This window comes from Mesocricetus auratus, unplaced genomic scaffold (assembly GCF_017639785.1).
Source record: "Mesocricetus auratus isolate SY011 unplaced genomic scaffold, BCM_Maur_2.0 Super-Scaffold_100008, whole genome shotgun sequence".
NCBI lineage: Eukaryota > Metazoa > Chordata > Mammalia > Rodentia > Cricetidae > Mesocricetus > Mesocricetus auratus.
The window spans coordinates 77,254,991-77,281,990 of NW_024429192.1; the positions used below are offsets into that span (position 1 = coordinate 77,254,991).

Here is a 27,000-nt window from a genome sequence, read left to right on the forward strand (position 1 = left end):
GCCCGTCTCTTCTGGATAGTCCTGTGCCCATTCCCCCAATGCTGGGGTTATAATCACACGAAGTTATCCCCAGCTTTTTAATGTGTGTGTTGGGGATTCGATCTCAGGTCCCCTATTTGCAGAGTAAGTACGATCACCCACTAAGCCATCCCCCAGCCCTATGACAACCTCCCATGTTTATTTTGGGGGAGCTTCTTTTTTATGTGGGTGCTGGGGATTTGAACTCAAGTTCTGTACTTACAAGGTCATCAGTATATTAACTGAATCACTGTCCCAGCCAATCCTACATCCCTACCCCTAAGTACCAGTTAATTATGGAAATCAGCATCTGAGATGGTCATGGGTCTTTAAGGCAGCGCAGAGTCACACATGAGGAGAAGGAGGAGAAATTGCCCCCAGAGCCACCATCATTCACCAACAGGGCAACTGCTAGCCACCAGCTGCTTCAGCTGTTAACAGTTAGTGTACATGGCAAAGGGGAGGCTGCTAAGGGCTCTAGGTTCCTCTAGGTGGTTAAAAACAACATTCGTAAGCTACCAAGGCTTCCAGTTCACAGCACCTGAGGTGGGCCACTCAGAGGGTTGTAAGCCAGGGCTCAAGAAAGATGGTTGAGATAAATGTGATAGCTAAGGAGATAGCTTAGCCGGTAAGAGGGCGTGCGTTCAAGTCCTGACACTGAAGTCGAAAGCTAGAATGACGGCTGTGAGCCTGTAAGGGAGGCAGAGACAGGCAGATCCCTGGGAGTCCTGGGCCAGACAGCCTAGCCTGCTGGATGAGCTGCTGCTCTTAATGAGTGGCCCTATCTCAAAAGTCAGGGCAGAAGACTATGGAGGAATTATAGCCAGGATTGTCCTCTGGCTTCATGCCATGCCAACGGGCAGAAAGAAAACAATGAAGGGCAAACATGTCACCTAAGCACCTGAGACCTCAGCTGACTCAGCAGCAATGTGCGAGTATCATTTGTCCCACTTCATCCCCACCCCCACTCCACTCCACCTCAGCAAGGGGACCAGCGAATGAACAAGCAGAAGTCCAGCACAGCCTGGCATAGAGAGTCACCAGCTTTTACTCTTCGCGTAAGGTCGTTACGGAATTACTGAGGTTTCCCATGTACCGTCCTTCCAGTAAGTTCAGTGGAAGATTAACAGAGGTAAAGGGGATGCAGAGAGACCAGCCAGGAGCTCCTGAGGGAGCTGGTCATCCCTGAGCCGTGCTCTCGGTATCCCTGTGTGAGACCAGGTAAGCATCTGCAAAGGGCTGGCAGATAGATGACTTCACCCAAGCCACAGCTGCTTCCCCTGCAGGCCCTGCTACCCCTCCAAGCAGGGAGATGGGTTTTAACCCTGGATATCCATTCACTAGCAGGAAGAGGAAGTAGACATCATCAGAGCGTTTCCAAGGTCCCTCAATGAGTCGCCAGCCGATTTCTCAACTCAGAGCCTCGTGCTGTGTCACTAGGCTCCCCATCCTCAGATTCTGAACAATGCAGACATGGGGTAACCCTGTGACACCTCCACACACATGTCTTCTGTCGCCCACGTGTGGGTCCTAGTTTCCTTCCCAGACAGCGACTACAGCCAGACATGCTGAGGTCTGGAGAATTTCTCTGCCCACATGAATGACCGGGCCACTCTATACACAGCACAGCCCTGTGAGGTAAGGTGACTGTGTGTGGAGATGTGGGAGGTTGGGACCTACCATGGAACTGGCCCTGGAGGCCCTGAGGGAGCCACACCACAGTGCCGTCTTTATTTCACACACAGGCCCCCAGAATTTATATAGCTTGGGTGACTTTGGGGTTCAAAACACTGTAGAACCTGGGCTCAGGCCAGGCTGGTCCATCTAGAATGGCAGAGAAGGGCTGTAATGGCTTAAGAGGGCTCCTTATCTTCCTCCTGGATCTTCCCTGCTCCCTCTACCTCCTCCAATTGCTCTCCCTCTCTCTCCCTCTCTCTCTCTCTCTCTCTCTCTCTCTCTCTCTCTCTCTATCTATCTATCTCTCTCTATCTATCTCTATCTCTATCTCTTTTGTTTCTCTGTGTTGTGTTAATACTGAGAGTCAACTTGACAGCATCTAGTATCACCTAGGTGATAAACCTCTGTAAGAGAGTTTCTAGCTTGGGTAATTAAGACCCACCCTGTAGGCGGCACCATCATGTCCTAGTTAGCCTTTATTGCCAATTTTGACATAGCCTAGAGTCTTCTGAGAGGAAATCCTGGATTAAGGAATTGCTTAGATCACATTGGCCTGTGGGCATGTCTGTGGGGGCATTGTTCTGATTATTAATTGATGATGGAGGGCCCAGCCCACTGTGGGAGGTACTGTCCCTAGGCAGATGGGTCCGGGCTATACAAAAAAGCTAACTAAACATGACTGAGGGAGTGAGCCTGAGACCTAGCCTTAAGCAACATCCTCCATGATTCCTGCTGTACATCCTTGGCTGTGAGAGAGTTGTCTGGTAATACAGTGCAGAATAGCAAGCAGACCCATCTCCAGGTTCCTGCTCTGACTTCCTTCAACTGAAGGACTGTAACCTGGAAGTTTAAGATGAAATAAATCGTTTTCTCCCTGAACTTCCTTTTATTCAGGGTGTTTTATCACAGCAACAGAAAACAAACTAGAACAAATGTCCTAGACTGCATAAGAAGAAGAAGGTGAAGAGAGGACCAGCACCTCCTGTCTCTGCTTCCTGTGGGTGCAGTGTGGCCAACTGCCCCACACTCCTGCCACCATATCTCCCTGCATGATGGACTGGACCCCGAACAAAAAGCAAGCCTTCCTTAAGTGTTTTTATCCGGCATTGTGTCACCGAGATGGGAAAAGCAACTCACACCCTGCCTTTTTCAGTCAGCCTGCTTTCCTAAGCCCTGTCTTTCAGAAATTTCTGGACATTTTCTAAAGGTTGTAACATTTTGTTTTCATCTACATAGTAGTAAACTAGTTTATAAGATCACCGCAGGGGGGCAAGTTCCATCACCATGGAGCCTCAGCCTGCTTTGCCAGCACAGCTCTTAGTATCCAAGTGGTGTTCTAGCGTTTACTACAGAGAATTGCTGCTGCCGGGAAGCTTGCCTGGGAGGAGTGAGGTCTCTTTCTGCATACGGCCTGGGGAGGAGCTCTGATGACCTCCCTCTAACAGAGTCCTAAAACAGTCACTGGGCCAATGACTCTGTGTGTGTGTGTGTGTGTGTGTGTGTGTGTGTGTGTGTGTGTGTGTGTTTCATTGAATCAGGCTCTCTCAAGTGAATCGAGCTTGTTAATGTGTCTAGCTAAGCACCTTGCTCCCAGGGTCCTCTCACTTCTGCCTCCCAGCACTGGAATTACTGTGAGACTCCATGCCATCCAGCATTTCTGTGGGGCTGGGGATCTGAACTCGGATCCTCACACTTGTGCAGCAAGTGCTTTAGCCACTGAGCCGTCTCCCCAGCCCTCTGCAGAGACTTATCACACTGCTTCTTTAATGCCCTGCTCACCCCTTGGATGCTCACTCTCAACACAGTCCACACATCGTGGCTGCCCCACTTCCTGGTGGATACTCCGCACTGCTAAGTAGTGTAGGGAAAAGGGACCAGTCAAAGAAACACACCCTGAGCAGAGCCAAAGAAACACACTGGCCCTGCAACCACAACCAAAAAAATGTACCCTGACCCTAAAACCAGTGCCAAAGAAACACACTTTGTCCCTGGAATCAGAGTCAGTGAAAGAAATGTACCCTGGCCCTAAAATTGGAGCCAAAAGGCTAAAAAGGACCAGAGAAAGAAACACACTTTGGCCCTGAAACCAGAGCCAAATCTGACCCTAATCCTGTGTAAAAAAGTAACCAATGCCGGAGCAGAGCTCTAGCCAATCTGAGCTCAGCACTGAAATCAGACCAATCCCTACTCTGGAAAAACTTCCCCAACCCCAGGAATCCCTATATAAACCCTGTGTATGTTCAGCTTGGCTGGTCCAGCTGTCTTCCAATAAACACCTTTGGATGAGCTTCGGGTGAAGATCTTCTTTTGCGGCGGCGACAGAACAGAGGCGACCCTGGGCAGAGCAGAGCAGAGCTGTAACACTTGCCCGGGAAACCTTCCTTGGCAGAGCAGAGTTGTTACACTCTGCTCCCGGCTCCCTGCTCTCTGCTCTCCGCTCTCCAGGAGCAGAGCTGAACTGTAGCAACTTCGCCCGAGAAACCTCCTGCGGAGCAAAACTGCTACCCTAGGCGAACATCCCCAGCTGGAAGACCCTGTCCTGCCAGCTGATACACCGGAGAAGCCTTTCTCTGAGGCAAGGCTGTAAGCTGCCAAGCTTACTGCAACCTGTGGTGGTCCTTGGCTCCCAAGCTCCAGGATACCTTTCTACCTGAGCTGTGTAACACTGAGTATCCTTGGCTCCCGAGCTCCAGGATACCTTTCCACCTGAGCTGTGTAACACTGAGTATTCTGTGACTCCGGAGTGCCAGAATACCTGACCCACTCCTGTTCCATCCTGTCCTGACCCATCCCGACACAACGCTTACAAGTAGTACCCCGTTCATCTCACTCAGCTCCAACACCCAGTTCTCTGAATCTTCCCTTCCCTATTCAGATGGCCACCTTTCACAGCCCCGTACAGCAGGGGTAGCTCTGAATTTCCAGGAAGAAAATACAAGAGGACAGCAGAGGAGGAGCCTCAGAATACTCTCCATGAATGCCTGGAGGCTGGTACATGTCCCACTACCACCTAAAGCATTAGGAAATGCCTGGACATCTCTGCCACCCTCATGCTTTAAAAGGTCTTACGGGCTGGAAATGTGGCTCTGCAGGCAGAGTGCTTGCCTAGCAACCATGAATCCCTGGGTCCCGTTCCCAGCACATAAACGCAGGGTGGTGGCGCATGCCCCGAATCCCAGCGCTCTGGAGGTGGAGGAAGGAGAGTCAGAAGGTCAGGTTGGCTACACAGTGTGTGCAAGGCCAGCCTGGAATACAGAAGACTGTCTTGAAAACAAATTCTTAAAACTGTAGTTTCCTATTTTATTTTCTTTAGTCAGCCATACTGAACATTTTCCTTGCTTTAATAACTTTTTTTTGCTTTTTGTACATTTTGCCCACTTTTCAGTAGAAATGGAAGTTGTTATTTCCAAGAATTTCTTACAGAGATGAGTGTGTTTTTTATAACTACTCCTTTTCTTTGTTTTTTATCTTAACTTACAATGTTGATATCAGCTCAAATCTCTTTTTCTCTGTTTTCTCACATAGTTTTCTAAAAATGTCAATGGAGAATATTGCCCTATGTTCTCTTCTGACCTTTTTGAGTGTGTGTGTGTGTGTGTGTGTGTGGTTTATCCATGTGTATGTGCAGATGTGTTCCTCTGTGTGTGCACATGTGGAGGCCAGAAGTTAACTTCGGATGTCTTTCTTATCACTCACCACCTTTTATTTTCTTTTGAGTCAATATTTCCCTTTGAACCTAGAGCACGCTGTTTCAGCCAGAGTATGTGGTCAATGAGTTCCCAGGGTTCACCTGTCTTCGCCCCCAACCCAGCCGGCACTGGGGTTACAGGCATGTGCTGCCACATCTGGCTTTATGTGGATCCAAAGGATCGAACTCAGGTCCTCTTGCTTGCACAGCAAGTGCTTCACCTACTGAGACATCTCCCTACCCTATCTGTCTCTTTGGGGTTTTTTGGTGTTGTTTGTTTGTTTGTGGGGTCTTGGGGGGTTGTACTTTGAGACAGGGTATCATGAAGGCCAAATTGGCCTTAAACTAATAGGTAGCCAAGGCTGACTTTGAACTCCTGATCCTCCTGCCTCCCCCTCTAGAGTGCCAGAGGGACAGGTGTGAACCACCAGGCCTGGCTCTCGGTTTTTATAAAGTTATTTTCCAATCAAAGCTACCTAGGATTCACCTGGGGGAACATGATTTCTGCACTGTCTTGATCCCACATCACTGACTGAATTGATCCTAGTAATTGACATCACTACTCTCATAAACTAGAGTAGCCCAGGAGACTAATGTGCCCTGTGTTTTCACTGATGTCACTGATGACTCTCACAGTGGTATCTCCGTCACATGACAGTCCCATGCTGTGGTTCATGTCAGAGAAAAGACAACTCTCCTTGCTGCTCCCCAAACGGCTTGTTACTCTGTGTGGTCCATTGCAATGCAGCCACAAACTTTTTAACCCTGACAGAGCTCACCCACTTCCTGCTGGGTCTCCACCTAGTCTGGGGTCATCATTCTTCCCTCAGGAGGGTGTGGCTGTCTCCAAACAAAGGCCCAGCTTTTCCTGAGAGGTTCATTCCTTGGCCATGGCTAGCACTAGGCCCGCTTTTTCTCTGTCTCTATGGCTTGTGCATCAGTGAAGCACATGAAACCCCACCCAGCGTTAGCCCAGAAGGTAACAGCTCTGCAGGCAGAGGCGGCAGCTGCTTGTTCTCCTGGGCTGTCTGTCACAGGAGGCTGCATACTGAAGGCCCTAGCTGCCTCAGGGCGCAGAGCAGGCTTGAACTGTGTGAATTCCATGGGGTCACAGGCACCTTCTTATCGTTGTGACCATCTGGCCTTGATGGAGGCAGTGATGGCCACTTCCAACCACAAACACCTCCCTTCTGCCCCTCTGTACACCAGAAGTCCTGGATCCTGGACAAGCAAGAGTACAAGACCGGACTGGCCCAGGAGAGACACACCCAGACAGTGTCCCCAGGTGACCTAGTGCCTCTGTGGAGCAGGCAGGAAGTGTTGTTGCCTGGCCACCCAGCCACCCACGGCCATCTGCTCAGCTCCCTGGAAACACCCCTGTGGTCTCCATGATTACTCAGCAGTTCCCAGCTTCCTGTGTGGTGGGCTGGTTTGTGTCTCTTTTTGCTTTGTTTATTTGCTTTTTATATGTGTTTCAAAATTCCAAGTGGTGCAGTGAAAAGGCATAGGAGAGACAGAACTGAACATTAGTGGCCAGTAAAGTGACCAGCCACCAAGGCTAGGGTATGTTCCCAGGCTTCCTGGGGGGAGATTAACCCCCAACTGTGAAGCACAAAGCGGGAGGCCACTTAATACCGTTCTAGTGGTTAGAGACGGGGCCTTGGCAATAGAGGAGGTTCTGATGCTGTCACTGGGATGAGCCTCAGGCATGGATCCTCCTGGATCTATAGGAACACACAGAGAGAAGACATATATATGAGTGCACATCCACACAGGGTATTTTGCACCATTTGACCACATACACCACCTGGGTACCCCATAATGACACCACGAAATGCCCACTCTCGATCTTAGAACAAAGCCAGGACCAAAATAGACCTATTTATTTACTCATGAAGCCATCCATTTGGATGTTTTTGAGACAGGGTCTCTTGTTATCCAGGTGATCCTCGAACCTGGTATGTAGGCAGAATGGCCTTGAACTGTTGGTTTCTTGCTTCCGCCTCCTGAATGTTGGGATTAAGCACCACACCTGATTTATGTTATGCTGTGGATAGGAGCCAGGGTTGTGTATGTTAGGCAAGCACTCAGCCAACAAAGTTCCATCCGGAGCCCAGTAAACCACAGTCAATCTGTGGACAACAAACGGGCCTCATGCCCCTCCCTCAGCTGGGCATTTGCAGGGAGCTTTAAGAACTGAGCTGCCAACTGTGACTTGACCATAACTTAGACCAAAAGTTGTTAACACCCTTCCATCCTCTGGAAGCCATGCCTGTTCTCTGTAGCAGGGTTGGGTGTCATTCTGTGTCTGCCACAAACTCTCTGAGATCTCTCCCTCATCTCTGAATGAGCACAGTCCAGTTGTCCTTTGCCTCTGGTTTCTCCTTACTAGTCACAAAGGGACCGTGGCAGGCCACTTCTGGCCAGAGCAACAAGGTCCCAGGATATTACTGGGCCCCCGGGATGCAGGGATGCTGCTCCTTTTGTAGAGAGATCTCACCTGACTCAATTAACTAAATCTAGAAACTTCTTCATGGACATGCCCAGAGGTTTATCTTCTAGATGATTCTAGATCCTGTCAAGCTGGCATTCAATAGTGTAGTGTAAGGTTCTCTAGAGGAACAGTATGTGTGTGTGTGTGTTTCATATATATATACATATATATTCATATGTGTATATATGAAGGGGTTTATTAAAGTGGCTTACTCTGCAGTCCAGCTAGTCCAACAATGGCTTTCTAGGAAGGAAAAATCCAAGACTCCTCTAGTAATTCAGTCTACAAGGCTGAATGTCTCATCTGGTTTTCAGTTTATGCTGGAATCCTGAAGAAGCAGGCTAGGCTCTAATGCCAAGAGTGAGGGCAGAAGGCAAAGATCAAAGGCTTCCTTCTTCATGGCTTTTACATAGGTTGCCAGCAGGAAGTGTGACCCAGGTTTAAGGTGGACCTTCCCACCGAAAAAGATCCAGATTAGCTGGATGGTGGTGATACACACCTTTACACCCAGCACTCAGGAGACAGAGGCAAATGGATCTCTGTGAGTCCAAGGTCAGCCTGGTCTACAGAGCAAGTTCCAAGACACCCAAGGCCATGTAGAGAAACCCTGTCTCAAAAAAAGAAAGAAAGAAAGAAAACAAGTCTAGATTAAAAGTAGGTCTTTCTGCTTTAAATGATTTAATTAAGAAAAAATCCCTCACAGGTGTACCCAACCACTTGGGTTTAAGTTAATTCCAGGTATAGTCAATGAACAACCAAGATTAGCCATCACAAGCAGAGGGCATCCTCTTCTCTGTGCAAAGGGGAGAATATGAGTTACCTTCAGTCCAGCACCCACCCACAATGGTAGCTTGTGCACTCACATCAAGAACACCTGCTCATACCCATCCTCCAGAGGTGCAGAGCCTTACAGGATGTGTCCAAGTCCAATATCCAGACAACAGAACAGGGCCACAGATACAGTACAGCTGACAGAGTGCTTGCCTAGTAATCCCAGAACTCAGGAGGCAGTAGAAGGAGGCTCTGGAATTCAAGGTCATTCTGAGCTACTTTAGACCCTGTTTCAACAAAACCTTCCGTGATAAAAAAGTTTTAGGAGTTGCCGAAGTTGGTGTTACATAAATATTCTAGAGTTGCTTGGAACAGAGACATGACCCTGTCTTCAGCACCCTGACATGTCAGAGAGCATACAGGAGAGAACAGGTGCAGGCCCTCACCCTCTGACTGATCCTTCTGCAGGGACAGTGGCTCCTGGAACCTTGAAAGTTCCGGGGCTGGGCTCCCTGGAAGGGAGTCTATTCTAGGCTCATGTCCTTGCTAGTTCATTCCTCCAAAGTAGGTCATCACTGTCACCACATCCACAATGTTAAAGTGAGATTGAAGACTTGTTTGTTTACATTATTCAGACAGACAGGTCCAGCCTTGTCTCTGCCACAGAGAGATCTGGGATTCAGAGGACAGCAAGCTGGAAGAACACAGAACGTGGGACTCATGGCTACCTTCTGCCTTCCTTCTTGTTCTTATAAACTCCTGGGGGCTCAGAAAGAAGCTCCTGAAAGAGAGAAGAGATAGCTCAATCAGTAAACTGTTTGCTGGGCAAGTGTAAGGATGTATGTGTGTGTGATTCCTCATCCTCATGTAAAGCAAGCAAACAAACCCCACAACTGACATTGTACCCTCATTATCCTAACTACAGTTTCCCCTCCCTCTCCTCCCAGTCCCTCCCTACCTCCCCTCCCATCTAGATCCACCCCTCTTCTGTTTCTCATTATAAAACAAACCAATTTCTAAGGGATAACAATAAAATAAAACAAAAACAAATACTTAGAAAGAATACAAGATAAGCAAAAGGAAAAGAGCCCAAGAAAAGGCACAAGAAACAGATTTGGTCTCAGAGACCCACTGGTTTGCACATTCGAGAATTCCAAACAAACACAAAACCAGAAGTCAAAATATATATGCAAAGGGCCTATAGGAAGAGAGAGAGTAGGGGAGGAGAGAATTTTTTTAAAAAGGAAAAAAATGTCCTGACAACATTATGCGACAAGGAACCTTCAAAGATGTCATTGTGTTTATTTTCTGTTGGCCATCTGCTGCTAGGCATGCAGCCTATCCTTAAGAGTAATTTGTTTCCCCAGTGAGACTCCCTTGGAGAAAACCAGATTTTCATTTGCAAGTGGTTATCAATTGGACAAAGCTTCTGGGTTAGGGATGGAAGCATGTATCCATTTCTCCTTTCTGCCCTAGGGCCCTATCTGGGGCAGAACCATGCAGGCCACGTGCATGCTGCCTCAGTCTCTGGATTCGTATGTGAGTGGGGCCTTCTGTGTTTAAAAGGCCTTGTTTTCCGGGTGTTGGTGGTGCACTCGTAGTCAGTGAAGTTGGTCTTCAGGCTCGGCTGGCATAGAGGCTCTCATCTATCTTCCTGCTTTTTCTGAGCTTCTGTCCAGAGTCCTTCACATTTCTGTTTTTTCCCCCAGTGTTTATCTCACTGCACTGGAAATGCCACCATGGATCCTTTTTCTCATTCCCTGGGCTGCTGACCTCAAAGACATGCATCTCGATTCTAGAAGGTATTGGCAATCTGTGTTGTCTTTCCCACTCAATAGAGCCGAGCTGGCATGCCTGTCTAGGGGAGCATTGCCCCAGCAACCATATGGATGTCATATGCATTCTCCCCCATTCACCCCAAAGACATTCTCTTCTTTTTCACAAAGGTTCATCGGGAACCAGCAGGGGTAGAGATCATGGCTTAGTTAGCACTGGCCCATGGTCAGTGCTCACAGCATGAGTGAAATCTTGTTGATCCCACAGGTGCAGGAGTCAGTGTGGGGCCCAAATCTCATCCCTCTTCCTGTAGCTAAGCTTCGTTTTCTGTATTTGTCACCCACCAAACCCACAGGAAGATTAAAATATGACTTCGCCTAGACAGTCCTTAAAACATGGGTTCTATTGATTAAAGAATATTCACTGGCAACCTGGTGTTCCATGGGGCAGGCTACTCAACAAATCCAAATAAAACCAGAACATAGCTAAAAGGGAATGTACTTCAAAGAGAATAAGGATTTAACCTGGAGCCAAATAGGAATGACTATGACCCAGAAATATGAGCTCAAGTTGCCCTAAATATCATGTTCCACCACAGAATCTGTTTCATAAGATTTTTGTAGGCACAGAACAGAAAGTCTTAAATCAAGGTACTTTCAAATATATTTGTAGGAACATCAGACAGGCAGATCACAGCAAAGTAGGGAAGGCTCTGCAGCAGGTCTCAGATGCTATCTGATGTCTTCCTAGCTTTGGGATTGATGGAAGCTAGTGTTCTAAGTTAAGACATCCTGAGTACATTATATATATATATATACATATACATATATATAATATACAGACATATATATATGTATATATATATACACATTCCTGAGTAGTTTCATCAATATCCACAGAAATACTGATCAGACACAGAAACAGGCAATGAACAGCTTACTAGAACCCTATAATTGTGGAGAGTTGGAGTGTTGCAGATCCAGACTCAGTTCTGGTTAGAAGGGGGTGCCTTTTTAGTCCCTTTAAAAGCCACTCGGCTCCCACATCTGACCTAACATCCCATGACTATCAAAACTCTTATAGCTGGGCATGATGGCACATGCCTTTAATGGCAGCACTTGGGAAGCAGAGGCAGGCAGATCTCTGTAAGTTTGAGGCCAGCCTGATCTACAGAGATAGTTCCAGGATAGCCAGAGCTATACAGAGGAAGCCTTGTCTCAGAATATAAACAACAACAACAATAAAACAACAACAACAAAAACACTTTTGCAATCTATTCTTAGCAAACCACTAACTTCTACCAATCCAAAAGCCAAGAATGTAATCAGATAGTATTTGAAACCTAGAGCAAAGATTTCCCACTTTGTTGTAGCTTGCTTACCGGTGGACTCTCCCAATGTATGTGTGGCAAATGCCTTGGTTTATGGCTCTTTGTTCTGTATCTAGTAAAATTCATGTAAACACTTCCACAGCCGAACAACTCTCTCTCGTCAACCCAAATCTGTGTTCCTTGGGCCAAAATCATACGAGAATCAACGATAAGCTATCTCTTATTTCCTTTGAGGTGAGGGCTGTTTCACAACATTCCCGGTAATAATCGCACCACAACTCTTAAAAGGACATAGAGGCCTTAAGATATGTGTAAGACAAAAGTGTAAGCTCTGAGCACAAGCACCCTCATCCCTTGGTGTTTAATTACGAAAGCCATCACATGCACAGAATGACTGGGGTCTACACTGCACACTCAAGCAACTCCAAAGGAAGGTCATAAAGTCACCAATGTGTTCCAGCCTGTAGAATCACTCACCCCACAGAGAAATCTAATCCAGAGGGAAAGACAACACACTAACTGGACACTGGGCTGCTGCCCAGGAAATTAAAAGGCATTTAATCCAGCACCTATTGAGACAGATAAAGCCACCTGACTCTCCCAAGGGTATTTGACTAAAAGTGGCATTAAATACTGTTTAAGCACTGTTAATTTACACTAGGTCTTTGCCAATAGCCACCCTTTTAATGTTTATTTTTCCCTTAAGTGAGCTAAGACACTGCCCCCCCCACGCCTCCTCCATGATTTAACTCCCTAAGTAACAGTCCCTTCTCTAGTGCTCCATTTGCCTGATGCTCACAGGACTGTCCCCATACCAGATCGCTGCTGTGAACACCTCACAGTCAACCCCAGAGATCTTTGATTGATGTCAAGACATTCTCACTTTGGCCCCAAGGATTGTGCCGGGATTGGTGGCAACACCCTGGCCACATTCCCTTACTGGCTGTATAAGCGGCAGACTACTCTGGCTCTTTAGGACTTTCTGGAACCATCCTCCTGGGCTGCAGTGTTAGGCCCAACAATGTTGTCTTTCCTGTGACCTTCTAGATTTCTTGTTTATTTGGAGACAAGGGCTCAGATAGCTGGGGGAGGAAGGCCTTAAATTCCCCATTTCTTATCTCCACTGCCCAAATGCTGGGATTGCAGGTGTGTACCACCAACCCAGACCCTCTTGATTACATTTGATCTTTATCTTTATGAGTGAAGTGGATTGGGCTGGTAACTTGAAGATGCGGGCAGCTAAGGGGGGAGTAGCTGAGGTGTGGGGGGGGGAGTGGAGGAAGGGGTATGGTCAAGACTGTAGCGGTAGCAGACACTGCCAGCGTTCAGCACAGGAAATCCCAGGTAATTACTGCCAAGGCCGCAGCTGCAAGTGGTTTAAAACCAGGGCAGCAAACCTGCCATCTTTCTGGAGAATGGAGCAATAGGCAACAACATCTGTGGTCCACAGCCCTGGAGGATGGCCCGGTAAGGAAACAATACAAAGGCACAGCCAACCGGCTGGCCGCCCTTAGCCAGGCTAGCAGATCTGGCCCCTGGTGCTAGTGGGCGAGCACTGCCACCAGCAACAGCCAGTAAAAAGGAAGGAAGGAAGGAAGGGAGGGAGGGAGGGAGGGAGGGAGGGAGGGAGGGAGGGAGGGAGGGAGGGAGGAAGGAAGGAAGGAACAAATAAGTAAGTAAATAAATAAATAAATAACACCCTTCAGATCGCTGAACCCTGGTTTGGGACAGCCTCCCTCCCAGTGGCCGCTTGGTTTCCAGATCTCTGGATGTCACATGCTCTGCTCCTAATAACCCCTGGGTGCCTTTGATTCACCGCGTGTTGTAGCCATCACCATTCCCCTTTTCTCCTCCCAACTCCGCGGGCCTGCGAAGGCCTCTGACCAGGTGTTGCTGGTCCTGGATGTGAGTCGGGACGCGGACCTATCTGACTTGAAGCACTTGTGGTTTGTTGCTCCAAGCATGGGGTTTTGCCCCTTTAACAAGGAAGTGAAAATTAACTATAAATGTTAACGATCTGACCATCTTCAAACCTGGTTCCTCCTGGAGCCTGGGGTTCACTGGCTGAACGGACTGAAGGATGGGGCACAGCGCTTGCGGGAGTCTCCATGACCAAAGTGGCTGGAGGGATAGGACTGCCCCGAGGTGGTCAGATGTCTGTTGAGCAGGGTATCCTTCCTGTCTGAGGGTGACATGGGTGGCCCGCTGTGCCCAGGGTGGGACTGAAGCACTGACCAAATGTCAGTGGTGGAGAGTTTTCATTTGAACTGGCCAAGAAAGGTTCCTGTAAAAAAAAAAAAAAAAAGGACTGAGCAGGCCTAGGTCAGGAGCCAACTTAGAGAATTAGCTGCCCACATGGACACGTGACTGAAGGAGCGTGTGTCACTCCTGTCCAGGGCAGGACAAAAACTTGAGTGATCTGGTCCAGAGAAGGGGTGGGTCTGTTAAAATACATTTGACCCTTGCCCCTCTGTCCCCACCTCTTCCCCGTTCCAGCGCCCGCAGGGTTAGAGCAGGTAGGTTACATTTGGCCCACAGGGGCTGTTGGAAAGGGCAATGTAATTTGGTTTTTCAATTTCATTTCCTGCTTTACCTGTCTCTCATCTTAAAAGTGGAATAGGACGCCGGGCAGTGGTGGCGCATGCCTTTGATCCCAGCCCTCGGGAGGCAGAGGCAGACAGAACTTTGTGAGTTGGAGACCAGCCTGGTCTACAAAGTGAGTTCTAGGACAGGCTCTAAAGCTACACAGAAAAACCCTGCCTCGGAAAATAAAATAAAATAAACAAATAAGTAAATAGTTGTGGAATAGGTAGCCAGTGAGTGAAGGCCCTTACTCACCTCACAAGCCTGGTAACCTGATTTCAATTCTGAAAACCCCCAAAGTTAAGACCAAAGGAGACAACTGACTCCTGAAAGTTGTCCTCTGACCGCCACACCAGGGCCATGGCCAGTGCACCTAAATACGCAATAATCACACAGAGACACGTTAATATTTTTTAATGGAACAGATGGTGTGTCTACAACTGTATAGGTTCTGATTCATCAAGATGGCCATACACTACATTTTGATTGGCTGATTAGTGGTATTCTGGGGTTTCTGGCAGTGTTGTAATACAGTTCCTATTATGTTGCAAATAGAGGGTGAAGTCAAGCTCGTGTGCCTCTGATGTCCTAACTGGCCTGCTGGATATCTGTAGCCCAGCAGGTCTGAGTCACTCACTGGTCCTTTGCAGGAGGCCTCCAGTCACAAGGGCAGCTTCCGCAGTTTTTGCCCCAGGAACCCCTCACTGGATTCTAGAGAGCTGGCAAGTGCTCATAGGTCAGAGAGCAAAGATGAGACACCCTCAGTGTGGCCATCTCCATATCCAGCACAAACAATGTCTGCCTGGGGGCTAGGGGAAAACTCCATCAGCAGCATACCTCCAGACCTGCTCTCGCTAAATTCTGCAAAGATTTCCTCCTTACCTGGAAGACCTGCTCAGAGCTGAAATTATTTTTATCCGTCTACATCCCAATATCAGAGCTTTGTTTGTTTCATTGCTTTCATCTTATTTTATTTAGCCATTTAATTATTTATTTATTGGGACAAGGGTGTCTTAATTGCTTTTCTATTGTGATCCTGACCAATGCAGCTTATTAAATGAAAGCATGTAACTGGGGCCTTGCTTACAGTTGCAGAGGGAGCACGGCAGCAGGCAGGTGTGATGCCGGAGTAGCAGCTGAGAGTTTCTATCCGATCCACAAGCGTGACGCAGAGAACGGTGGGGGTTGTTGAAACCTCACAGCCCAAAACAGTGCCGCACCTCATCCAGAAAGGTCACACTTCTCAACCTTTACCAAACAGTTCCAACAACCGGGGACCAAATATTAAAATCTATGAGCCTATGGGGTCATTTTCACTCAAAACAACACACAGGGTCTCGCTGTGTAGACCAGGCTAGGCTGGAGCTCACAAAGATTGACTGGCCTGCCTCTTGCCTCCCAAGTGTTCAGCTCTGAGGTGTACACCTCCTTGCCTTGGCGGTTTGTTTCCCATCTATTCTTGATTGATTTCTGGGAGTGCCTTAAAAAGATATATAAGAAAATGACCTTCCCTGATGCAGGTCTGAAGGTGAGGTTTAAAGATAAATGATAAATATGTGTTTTATTAGGGAAGAACTTACACAGATAAGAATAAATAACCACTGCAACCTTCCTGCTCCAGAAGATGCAGACACTGCCCTTCCGATGCTCTCTGCGACCCAAGAGAGTGCACACTAGCTCCTCCTCTCTCTTAAGGGGTCAAGTCTGCACCTGAAATCACGCCCAAAGGGCCACTACTACAAGTTCACTGGCAAGGCAAAATGCCACTATGCAGGTCCAGGAGTCCTTGCTGGCTGTGATCCACTATGGTAGAGAAGACTAGAAAGTGGCACCCTTTAGGTGAAATTTCACTGGCAGACATTTTCTATTTTGTCTATAGTCTCTAGTTTATTCTTTTAAAAAATCTAACACTGCCTGAAAGCATTAGGATAAATGGACTTTAATAAAGAAAAGCTGTTTTGTAACATTCATCATGGAAGGTAAATGATAGGGGTAGAGGAGACACCAAGAGGGAATCGTAGCTACCAAAACAAAAAAGGGCCATCATCACAAGACAGAAGTCACCAGATAGGGCAGACAGGGCCATTGTGACAAGACAGCTACCAGGGCAGATGGCCTCGGAGACAAGACAGCAATCACTAGAGCAGACAGCATCATGACAACATGATAGCCACCAGGGCAGATGGGACCAATCAAACAAAGCAGGGATTCTGGGCTCACAGGCACAGACAGAGGTGAGCAGACATTCCCCATCTTCACAAGCCAGTACCAATACTCCTCCGAGATGAGGGCCCACTGCCCTTTGCTGTTGGGTGGGGGCAGGGCTGCTTTCCTTGGTAATAGTGGCTGCTTTTCCCATCCATTTTTGAACATCTGGTGGTCCCTGCTCTCACAACACCCCCTCCCTCCCAAACCCTATCAAATGAGTACCTTTATTTTGCAAACTGGCTACAATCTGCATGTTATGTCCTGTGACTATAACTAAATGACCATTGTTCAACACTGATAAGAAGGACAGGCTTGCCCTCTTCTGGGCCCAGTGTCTTACCAGCAACTGGCCCTATAACCCTCCTGGCATGTATAATGACCTTCTAAGGCAGTGGTTCTCAACCTGTGGGTTTTGATCCCTTTGGGGGGGTCACATATCAGATATCCTGCATATCAGATATCAGATTTATATTGTGATTTATATCAGATTTACATTATGATTCATAACAGTAGCAAAATTACAGTTATGAGGTAACAACAAAAATAACTTTATGGTTGGTGTAAGAATTCAGGCATTATGCTGGCCTGCCCATGTCACATGGCAGAATGCACTCAGGCAGTACTCTGGTCAGCCCACAGAGTCTGCACACAGGTGCAAAGGACCCCTTTAAAAGACAGACCCCTGCCCACTTATGTTCTCTTGTTCTGTTTGTGGCTCTTCTCCCTCTCTGCTCTTTTCCAGCTGTCTTCTCGCTGTTCCCCTGGGACAGACAGGACTTTTCCTGTCTCTCTCTTCTCTTCTGTCCTCTCTCTGTGTCCCTGTATCTCTTTACCTCTTTTCTGTTTCCTTCCTCCTCCCTCCCCTTTCTAACAAAACTTCTCACTCAAGCTCTGTTTACCTGTCGTGTTTGTTCTCTGCCTTGGTCACCCTCACCTGTCACGGAATCCTCCATGGTTCCCCATGCAGGAACCCCCTTCCAGCTTTATCCTCTCTTAAGCAAAAGAACAACATTGGTGAACATGGCTTGGCAGGTTTTCCTGGCATTTGCTCCTGCCCGTGGCAATATGAGATGTGCTGGGACCCTGTAACCTTCAACTCAGTCACTTTTCCAACTAAGGAGCTCTGGATTCTTCCATCTACCACTGCCATGTCTGGTAAGCCCGCCCCTTCTGCTCTACCTCTGGCCATGCGTCCATGAGTTAGGACTCTTTTGTATTGAGGTCTTTCGCCTTTTTGGCCCATTCAAAATCCCAGCACTGGGTGACCATGTGTCTCTCAGGCTCCGGGAGCCCTGGCCACTGGTTTGTGCTCAACAGACCACAAAATCAGCCTGTGCCTCTATGTCTGATCCTTCCTTAGTCGCTGGGACGCTGGGATTATAGGCTTTGGATCTCTCATGGAAGCTGGGCTTCTCCCATATCAAACCATGTGCCTACTTATTGGCACCCTACCTTCTGCCAGTGATCCATAGCTGGAAGTGTGGTCTCTACTCTTTTTCACTTGTCTGTTTCTCTCCTCTTCCCGGCATGCTAAAACTCTGCAGCCTACCACAGACAGCAGTATCACTTCCCTTCCTGGCTAAGCCCGTCTGGGGGCAGGAACCTCCGTCCACCTTGGAATGTCCCATTTCACTAGACCTCTTATGCTCCGGTTCAAATGTCTCTCACTCTCCTGTTTGTCCTATCTCTGCTGCCTTTCTACTGTGTTTCTTCTCTATACAGATGACAGTAGCTCGCAGTGGGCTGGCCCGAAGCAGCATCTACTCAGGATGCCCTGAGAGTTTTTTTTTTAACTTCTGTCAGATAGGAAGCAGCCATCTTGACCACGTGGCCTAGCTGTAGGCCTGCCCACTCTATGGGTTCCTCCGTTCCCTCGGCCTGGGCAGAGGGACAGTTTAGCCAGCTTCTGCTGACAAAACCTGCTGACAGACATAATTCATTTACCTTTTGCCTCTTATTTTTTTTGTCTCTAATTTCTTCTTTCACTGGCTCTGTTACCGATGGCTTGTTTGTGTAATGGTGTACCTTTCCAGGGCCCAGTAGGGAACACATTTCACGCAAAAACCCTGCCTGTTCCATCTGCAGTGGATCTGCTTTCTTGTCGCTGGCAGTTCTAAGTCTACTGTGTCTCTTTAAATCTCCTGTCTGTTCTCTACAACGTGCAAATCAGAGATCACACTCTGGTTCTTCTTACTTTTATCTGGTCCAGTTTAATATGGCTATGTGTACGTGTACATGTAGCTACTGTTTAAAAATGTAACTCTATATGCAACTTAAATTCAACTGTGCTAAGTCTCAAATATTTCTAAATTGTCATGTATCTTTGATGATAAAAATTTTATCTTAAATTGAAATATACTATCAATTGATGATAAAAACTTAAGGTTATAAAGATCTATTTCAAATTAACAAAATATTTATGCCACTTAATCCCTCCTGTAAGCTGTTTATAAAGGTTAAGCTTCTATTACAAAAGGGGATTTTTCTCTACTTCTTTGTCCTTTACAGGCATAAATCTAACCTCCTAAGTTAAAACCAGTTACAGTCAGGCTGGGAGGACTCTGAGTAAAACATCCCTCCACAGCCTCTCAGCTTCAATCCAGATCCTGCAATATCATTGTAGCCATACTAAGTACAGATTAATTAACTACAGTGATAAAACCTTACCTAGCCACCTATGTGCTTAAGGCAAGTAACTAAAAAAGACAAATTTTGTCTGCTGAGAAACAGACAGCCATCAGATGCTCAGAGATCTAGAGAATATGGCATTTAAAATGTTTTATTAAAAAACTTTCCATAGCCGGGCGGTGGTGGTGCACGCCTTTAATCCCAACACTCGGGAGGCAGAGGCAGGCGGATCTCTCTGAGTTTGAGGCCGGGCTGGACCAATAGCCTCCAAAACAATACAGAGAAACCCTGTCTCATTAAAAAAACAAAAAAACAAAAAAAAATCTTTCCATAACAAAGAGACAGGCCAGCAGCTGGCATTAGCCCATTTATGATCCTCTTTCCCTCAAGTACCAGGACCTAAGACAAATTCTTTTCCTAAACTTTGTACTCTGCTCTGCAACATCTTTTCAGGTCTAAGAGGTGCCAGAGAGTTCCATACAGTCTGGACTATGATGAAACAACCAGCCACCCAGGGAATGGCACCACCCCAGTTTTCTCAGGTCCCCCAAAGATGGTTAATGCCCCCCAGATCAGAAGGAAATAGTCTTGAGAACTCAAACATCCTAATTCCCTAACCTGTCATGCCTAACTCTTTACCATTTTAATAATAAGTAAAGGTAAGAATGTAAGGATTCAGGCATATGCTGGCCTGCCCGTCACCTGGCAGAATGCACTCTGGCAGTACATACTCTAGTCAGCCCAGGGTTCCACAAGTACTAGTCTGCACACAGGTACAAAGGACCCATTTAAAAGACAGACCACCTGCCCACTTACATTCTCTTGTTCTCTTTCTGGCTCTCTCTGTTCTTTCTTCTCTCCCTCTGCTCTCCTGTCTTTCTGCTCTTTTCCAGCTGTCTTCCCGCTGTTCCCCTGGGGCAGACAGGACTTTTCCTGTCTCCCTCTTCTTTTCTGTCCTCTCTCTGTGTCCCTGTATCTCTTCACCCCTTTTCTCTTTCCTTCCCCCTCCCTCCCCTTTCTAATAAAACTCACTCAAGCTCTGTCTGCCTGGCGTGTTTGTTCCCTGCCTCTGTCACCCTCGCCTGCCATGGAATCTGTCATGGTCCCCCATGCAGGAACCCCCTTCCAGCTTTATCCTAACTTAAGCAAAGGAACAACAGTTGGGGGGTCACCACAACATGAGGGACTGTATTAAAGGGTCCCAGCATTAGGAAGGCTGAGAACCACTGCTCTAAAGAGACCTCTGTACCTCTCTGTTGTATGGCACTCTCCTCCAAGATTAAAATCTTCTGTCTTGGAGGTATATTCATTAGGACTCAGAATGCTTACAGGAAAGTGAAACAGCAGTGTGTTCTAAGGGGGGACAAAACATCCCACCTTATGGGAAAGTTCCTAAAGACAGGAAGCAAACAACTCAAAATACCTTCCGGAAGTCCCTGAAGCTGATCAGATTCACTAGGTCCCTCCCTCCCCAAGCAGGTATGTAACTGTAAAGACTTTTGTGTGAGTCACTCTCAGATAAGACAAACTGCAACATAGACTCTCATTCAAGTTGATCTGCCTGGAAGAGACTCAGACCAACAGAGCCACTGGAAAAGGATACCTTCAAACCCATGGAGCTGCCTGCAGGTTGTATGGTGTACCCCAAAATATCCACCTTTATAAACTGTCACCTGTTCTGGGGTGGGCTTTGGTGATGCAGCTGTCTTTGAGTCATTGCTGCTTCTCTAAGTAACCATTCACTCATATTTTGTAAGTAACCCCAATAAAACTTGTGGTTCTTCAAAGTGGTCTTTGATGGCATCTTTATGTTGGCCTGTTGTTAGTTCCCAAATGTGAGTAGACATTTGCTTCTGTCTCCCTAGGAATAACATCATACAAAACCTTCTCTTTGTCTATCAGATCACTGAAACAATGGACCTGAAAAGCTGGAATTCCCCAGAAATCTTATCCTAAGAGAAGGATGAAGGGACCAGAATGCATCATAAGACACCGCAAGACCAAGTTCTCAGCACAAGGAGATTTATTTGTCCCAGAGAGACAGAGGGCAGGGAATAAGAGACAAATACAGGAGAATTGAGGGCAAAAGGGAAGGAGAAGGGAACAAGGGAGAGGAGGAAGGGGTATTTGTCGTGGAGTGGCAAAGAAATGCCCCTAGATAGAGAGGAGACAGATGTGGCCCATAGGCAAATGGCAATTTATAAAGGAAAAAGGGGAAAGCCTGTGTTAGGATTAACTTGTAATTGGACATGTTAATTAGGGTATCCAAAGGAGGAGGAAGTAGCCAAATAAGGGAATAGACCTTGGAGGCTAGTTTCAGGAATGCAGTCTAGTGGTTTTTAGCAAGGCAGAGGGGATATGGGAGAAGGGCAAGGCCTGCCAGAGCTATGCTTGCCATGCTCGGGTTGGCCAGAGTCCCTTCCTCCCTTCCTTCCCACCTTTTTGTTTTATTAATCATTTGTTGGGTGTTGGATAAGTGGGCATCTTTCTGACTGCTTCTTTTTTTTTTTTTTTTTTTTTTTTTTTTTTGGTGTTCCAAGGCAAGGTTTCTCTGTGTCGGAACTTGCTTTGTACACCAGGCTGGCCTCGAACTCACAGAGACCCACCTACCTCTGCCTCCCAAGTGCTAGGATTAAAGGCATGTGCCACTCTGCATGCGATCACACTGAAAAAAAAAATAGGCAATTGGCAGAAGACTTAGGTTATTGGTTGGCTGGCGAACTTACCTGGAGTCTGTTTGGAGTTCATTAGAGGAGCCAGGGAAGTTTAGATTGGCTACATGGGTTGTTTAGGGAGCATCTATTATCTGAAAGCAGGGTCTGCTTGTGTTGGAGACAGCATAATTTGAGAGGCTTTTGTTATATCATAATAGTCTTTCCTGGGTGTTCAGGTGAGTTCTGAAATTGAAATATTTCAAAGGATAAGGTTGCAGCCTGGTGTCAGCCAGAGCAGCAGCTTGTCTCCAGGAGACGGAATTCATACTTCTGACAGCTTGTCAGACCACCCTGTAAGGAAGGCTGGAGCCCCGCCGGTGATGGTTGGTGAGACAAGACACCTTGACAAGACTCTTGGCTCTGTGTGCCTCTTGCCCTCTATTTAAATCTAAACCTCCTGTCAGCACCTAGAAGATGAACTTGAGGGCCATGGATCTGTTTGTTCCTTTTCCCCAGCATAACAGCCACATTGAGTAAATCCCTTCTTTTGTGTTTTCCCTATGACTTGTGTAGTTGGTCTGTGGAGGATAGTGGCAGAGGCTGGCTGTTCCGGCAGCTCAGAAGCCCAGGCTCTAACACAAACAGCTCTGGCAGCAGTCCCAACAGGAGTACATGTTTTGCTGGTGTTGGCAGATGTCATGAATCAAGCTGTGGCTTAGTGCTTTGTGGACTGGAGAGACATCACTGATAGAGAAAATGCTAATGATAAATGCCATTGAAACTTAAGAGCATGAAGCCCTCAAATAGCACCACCAATATGCAGAGAAGGTGTTCCAGTTACAATCTCCAGGGCCTAAGCAGATGACTCAGTGGGTAAAGTGCTTGCCTTGCAATCATGAAGATCTGAGTTCAATCCCCAGCACCAATGTAAAACTGACGCTGTAGTACATCTGTCTGCAATTCCAGCATTCCTATAATGAGATGGAAGACAGAGGCAGGAGAATTCCTAGAAGTCAATGGGCCAGCCAGCCTGGCATTCTCAGTGGAAAGCAACTAAGAGACCCTGTGTCAAACAAGGTGGAAGGCAAGGACCAACCCCCAAAGTTGTCCTCTGGCTTCCATATATGTGTCAGGGCCTAAACAGATTAATTTAAAAACCGATTGTATTTTTAATTATGTACATGATTCTATATCCTGTTGAAGGTCAATATTAACTGTGGAAGTTTGGATGCAATTGATCCCCAAGAGCTCATAAGGAGGTGTGGCCTTGTTGAAGGAAGTGCGTCACTGTGGGGGTGGGATTTGAGGTCTCCTATGCTCAAGCTACTCTCAGTGTCACAGCCCACTTTCTGTTGCCTTCTGATGAAGATGTAGCCAGCACCATGTCTACCTGCACACTGCCATGCACCCTGCCATGATGATAATGGACTGAACCTCTGAACTGTAAACCGCCACCTCAATTAAACATTTTCCTTTATAAAACTTGCTATGGTCATGGTGTCTCTTCATAGGAATAGAAACCATAAGATATTAACCATCAAACATACCCACACCAGAAGGCTGTCAAAAGACATGGAGTAATGAAAGCCTTCATAGACCTGGCCAGATGGCAGCTGTCCTGTTGCCCTTAGGCCAAAAATTTCTTAAACTATGGGACATAATCACACTAGGGAGCACAATTCAGCATGGGAGTTACAGAAAATTTGTCAAGAGTAAAACGTTTCTGAACATGGAACAATCAAAAAATTATTTTCAAATCTGGACTGGAGAAATAACTCAATGTTAATAGCACTTGCTGCTCTTGTAGAGAACCCGGGTTCAGTTCTCAGCACCTACATGTTAGCTCACAAACATCTGTAGCTCCAGTTCCAGGGGATTCAATCCCTTCTTTTGACCTCCCTGTGCACTGCATACATGTGCTACATATACATACATGCAGGTAAACACTAATACACATAAAATAAAAGTGGATAAATCTTAGCCAAGTGTGATAGAACAAGCCTTTAACCCCAGCACTCAGGAGGCAGGGGCAGGTGGATCTCTGCAAGTTCAAATCCAGCCTGGTCTGTATGGTGAGTTCCAGGATAGCCAGGGCTGCATGGAGACCCTATTAAAAAATAAAATAAAGAAAAATCTCTTAAAAAAGGAAGAATCAAACACATTATGAGGGTTTAGAGGTATAGCTCAGCTGGTAGAGTGTTTGCCCAGCTATGCAGAAAGCCCTGGGTTCCAACCAGAGCACTGCATAAACCAAGCATGGTGGTGCATGTCTATAATCCCAACTCTGGGAGATAGAGGCAAGAGGTTCAGAAGTTCAAGGCTATCCTTGATTTTATAGTCAGTTTTAGGGAAGCCCAGGCTATATGACACTCCATTAAAAAATAAAATGTTCTAGGAATTCAACGTGTTTCTGATAGTGTTCACCCATGTTGCAATCATGAAGCTTTACTGCTTTGGATCTGATAGACAGCATGCACTGTGTATGCTGTCACACATACCATGCATGCAACAGATGCTGCCTCAGACATCTTGGCTAGATTTGAGAAAATTGGGTGTTATGAATTGTAGTGTTTTTTACTGTACATGTAATGTTCTCTGCTCTTACAGAAAACAAAGACTTCCTATATTTTCCTACCATCATTCCTTATCATGCAAGCATTAGCATAAGTAGTATACTTTTTAACTGGATAGGATTCAGCAAACAGGTATATCCATCTCATTGGTATGTAAATTTTGTTTTGTTTTTAGTAAATTGTAAGATTTTATAGATATGTATGAATTACTTTAAAGTCAATTTCTTTACGATTTTATATAAATAAATGTTTGATTTATGTACCTGTTTTATATACATGTATATCTTTCTATCTAAAGTGTTGTCTATCTGTTCTTCTGAACTAAAACATTCCACCCTAGGGCAGTGGTTCTCAACTTGTGGGTTTACCCTTTGGGTCATGTTACAATTACATTACAATTCATAACAACAGCAAAATTACAGTCATGAAGTAGCAAGGAAATAACTTTATGGTTAGAGGGGTCAGCACAACATGAGGGATTGTATTAAAGGGTCATAGCATTAGGAAGGTTGAGAACTACTGCCCTAGAGGGATGTTCATTAAGATTCAGGAAGTAACAACTCACAAGTCTCAGGAAGCTCCTGTCACTTAGCAGATGCACACCCCACCCTCCTCAATGTTTTTAAGCAGTAAGGACTGCTGAGATGACTACTCACCTGTTGAGTGGCTGCAAGTCATGCAGAGAACTCCAGAGCTCCAGATGTCTCCAATGGTACATTGGTTTTTCTGTGATACAGCTGCATTTGAGTGGTCCCTGATCCTGTAAGCAGCCTCTCATCCACACTCCTGCAACTGACCCCAACAAATTCATTGCTTCACCAAGTTACACTTTAGAGGTCTTGTTACTTTGGTCTGTCATCAGTTCTCTATCTGAGGAGAGTAGGTGTTTACTGATGTCTCCCCAGGAGCAGTGTCACACAACATAGGGTTGCAAAAAAGTCCCTTAGACAAAGTCTGGAATGAAGGATCAGTGTGTAGAATGCTTGTTGTACATCATGGATCTGAGTTTGAGTACCCAGAACCCACACAAAATCTAGGCACTCACAGAGCAAGTGTCTGTATTCCCAGCTTTCCTGTGAAAGCCTGGGAGGCAGAGAAGGCTAGGAGAATCCCTGAAAGCTTGCAGACCAGCTATCCTGGACTCAGAAGACAAAAACAAAAAACAAAACAAAAAAAAAAACCAAAAGACATATGTCTCAAACAAAGGTGACCTCCACACATGCACCAGGCGTGTATACAACCACACTCACACAAAGTGTGAACATGTGCATGAATACATGAATACATTGCATGCCTGTACACATGCACACTCATACACACACACACACACACACACACACACACACACACACACACCCTTCTCAGGTGAAAAGGAGTATCAAGCAGGAACAGTTTAAGAAGCTTTGTGTGGGTGTCACAGAGCCATCTGCCTGCTTCATTCTTTCTGTGGAACAGGCAGCCTGGAAGGGCCAGAACCAAACCAAAGACAGGCCTGGAATCCTTACCCGGCACAGCCCACCGGAGCTTCTGGACACCCCTGGATGCTGACCATGTTATCTGATTGATTTCTCTGAAAACAATGAAGTAAGAATAACTTGCCCCTTTAGGCTAATGGAGTTGGAAGCACAAAAGTAAGAACTGGGACTGGAGAGATAGATGCCTCAGAGGTTAAGAGCACTGGGTACTCTTCCAGAGGTCCTGAGTTCAATTCCCAGCAACCACATGGTGGCTCACAACTATCTGCAATGAGATCCGATGCCCTCTTCTGACCTGCAGACAAACATGCAGACAGAACACTGCATACATTACAAATAAATAAATAAACCTTTTTAAAGAAGTAAGAACTAAATCAAGCCATTGGCTCCCAGGGTCCCAGCCCTTACATCTGATCCCCAAGCTTGGAAGAAGGCTCCACAGGCAGTGGCTGTGTGGGTCCTGAGACCTACCTCTGAGTGGGTAGTGGGCAGGGACACTTTCAGATGCTCTGACATAGCATCCTGGGGCTTGAGGGGTCACTGTGTGCCATGGAGCTGGGGTGTGACAGGGATACCGGCAAGGGAACGAAGGTGCTTTTTTGAGAAACTGCACTGTCATACTGCGCCGAGCCAGTGTCATTTGGTGGCCCTGTGATTAGCTTCAGCTGCATAAACAAGCCCACAATAGCAGAGGCTAAAAGAAACAGTGTTTTGTCTGAATCACAGGAAGCATGGAGGGTGGTGTCACAGTTGGTGTGACACCACCCTCCAGGGATCTTTCCACGTCATCTCCCTGCTCATGGTTTCTACCTTCTCCTCCGAAGTAACTGATGGATCTCTAGATTCTGCCAATGCCAAGTGCTCTACCTCTCTGTCTCCCTCTACCCAGCTTGTGAATGCAGTGTTTTAGAGAGGATGATGCATGTGTGGTCATCTCCAGCCATTGTAGAAACATCATGGGCATTTTAATTTTACTCTAGGCAAATACTACCAGGGCATACCCCATGGGTGGGTACCAGAATCAGGGCATCTTCCCATCACCATGGAGTTGGCAACAGGCTAGTAACCACTAGCAGGTGCGTATCCCGCCTGCAGCAGTGCATTATGCTTAAAAGGACATTACCT

At 46.6% G+C, this 27,000-nt stretch overlaps 2 long non-coding RNA genes across 4 annotated transcripts; one reads left to right on the forward strand and one right to left on the reverse strand.

The window, feature by feature from the left end:
• The first annotated feature begins 796 nt into the window (after positions 1-796).
• Positions 797-3,156, forward strand: LOC121142019. The gene is made up of 2 exons (XR_005879031.1): positions 797-1,656; positions 2,590-3,156. It is a non-coding gene; the product is annotated as an uncharacterized LOC121142019 (long non-coding RNA).
• A 2,696-nt stretch (positions 3,157-5,852) lies between these two features.
• On the reverse strand, positions 5,853-18,152 carry LOC110342764. Of its 3 annotated transcripts, none has more exons than XR_002384929.2 (4): positions 17,998-18,152; positions 13,788-14,038; positions 9,275-9,429; positions 5,853-7,107 (listed from the first exon to the last, which is right to left on the reverse strand). It is a non-coding gene; the product is annotated as an uncharacterized LOC110342764 (long non-coding RNA). The 3 variants fall into 3 exon arrangements; XR_002384930.2 differs by having other exon boundaries at positions 9,377-9,429; positions 17,998-18,132; XR_005879032.1 differs by lacking the exon at positions 17,998-18,152 and adding an exon at positions 14,593-14,727 and having other exon boundaries at positions 9,377-9,429.
• Between the last annotated feature and the right edge of the window lie 8,848 nt (positions 18,153-27,000).